The following is a 1,448-nucleotide window of genomic DNA, read 5'->3' as shown; positions in this document are numbered from 1 at the left end:
CTCCGATGCATGATACAGGATGCTCGGGGCTGGTATGCGGGGATGACCCCGAGGGAGGATAAGGGGAGGTGGGAGGGGGGTTCAGGATGGGGAACACATGTACACCCAGGGCGGATTCAGGTCAATGAATGGCAAAACCAATATAATATTGTAAAGTAATTAGCCTCCAATAAAAAAAAATTTTTTTAAATTTAAAAAGGAAGTTATTCTAATTTTTACAATGGGAACAAGAAGACAGTGCATTTGAGAGACAGACAAAGGATCAAAACTCAGTTATCTTTGATTCTTTTCTTTTTTTCTTCATTGTCCCAAGGATGAGTTCTTCATGCCTAAAAGACATTATAGTAGACTGGGAAATTAAAAAAGAATGTTGATTTTTAATTTTCTTACTATCTTTATTCATACAAATAAAGTAGTCATGAGCATTAAGCATGTTTTCTTGGATGGTTTACAATCATTTATATTGGTTCCAACTTTGGCATTTAAGATATTAAACATTTTATGAATTGAATTATTAAAATAAGAGAGTAACTTAAACTTGTGTCCCCAACTTTACATTGGTCATAATACTTTTCATAGTATGCAGTGTTTGAATTTGAAGATGAAAGTACACACACATATCCATCCCAGTGACCTCTTTTTAAAGTTACCTAGATATCCATTTTGGACATTTGGGTTAATGGGCTGAAAACAACTACATTACACTACATTTACAAGCAAACGAGAAAACTTTTATTTGGGGTAGCAGCTAAGAAAGCAGCTTTTTACGGAGACTGAAAAAAATAAGGAAGTAGGGGAAGTATAAGGGTAATTGCTATCCTTAGGAAATAACTTTAATAATTCAAAACTTTTCATAGGATCTTATTAAGAACGATGCAATGCCAGTATAACATTTAACAGATATGAAAGTAACTCTCAATAAGAACCTTGCCTAGTAATTGCTGACCTGGCATGAATATCATTTCTGGTTGCACACGCAAATGTTCAAAATATATATCTTAGGTACAAGTGAACCAAATAAAAAGGAGCGCTAGACAGTCCTTCACATTTTTCATGTTCTTGAAAATGAAAATACTTCTGATTTCTTCATAAAACTACCCCCTAAGTCGTAACAACTTAAAAGGCATCTTGACTTACATCGGAGAATATCACATTCTTCAACTCCTATCCCTCTACTTATGCTTATCAAGGTAAACTAATCATGACAATAGTTGCAAATTTCTCTTTGAAAAGATGAGTATTGTTCTTTCTGACTTTTGCTTTAAGCTGAATCCCTGTTATCAGTAATACTTAGACGAAACTCCTCTGCCTAAGTAGTAAAAACTGAAGGTGTTAATTTAGTATCTAAAATCGAAGTACAGAGAAAAAATTTTTTTAAAGATCAAAGAAAAAGAAAGTACAGTTTTTACCTATAAGATTAAAATTGTGCCATATGGCAGCAAAGACTA

Source organism: Moschus berezovskii, chromosome 26 (assembly GCF_049115385.1).
Source record: "Moschus berezovskii isolate FMDL1 chromosome 26, NW_MosBer_1.0, whole genome shotgun sequence".
Lineage (NCBI taxonomy): Eukaryota > Metazoa > Chordata > Mammalia > Artiodactyla > Moschidae > Moschus > Moschus berezovskii.
Note: the sequence above shows the minus strand (reverse complement) of the source record.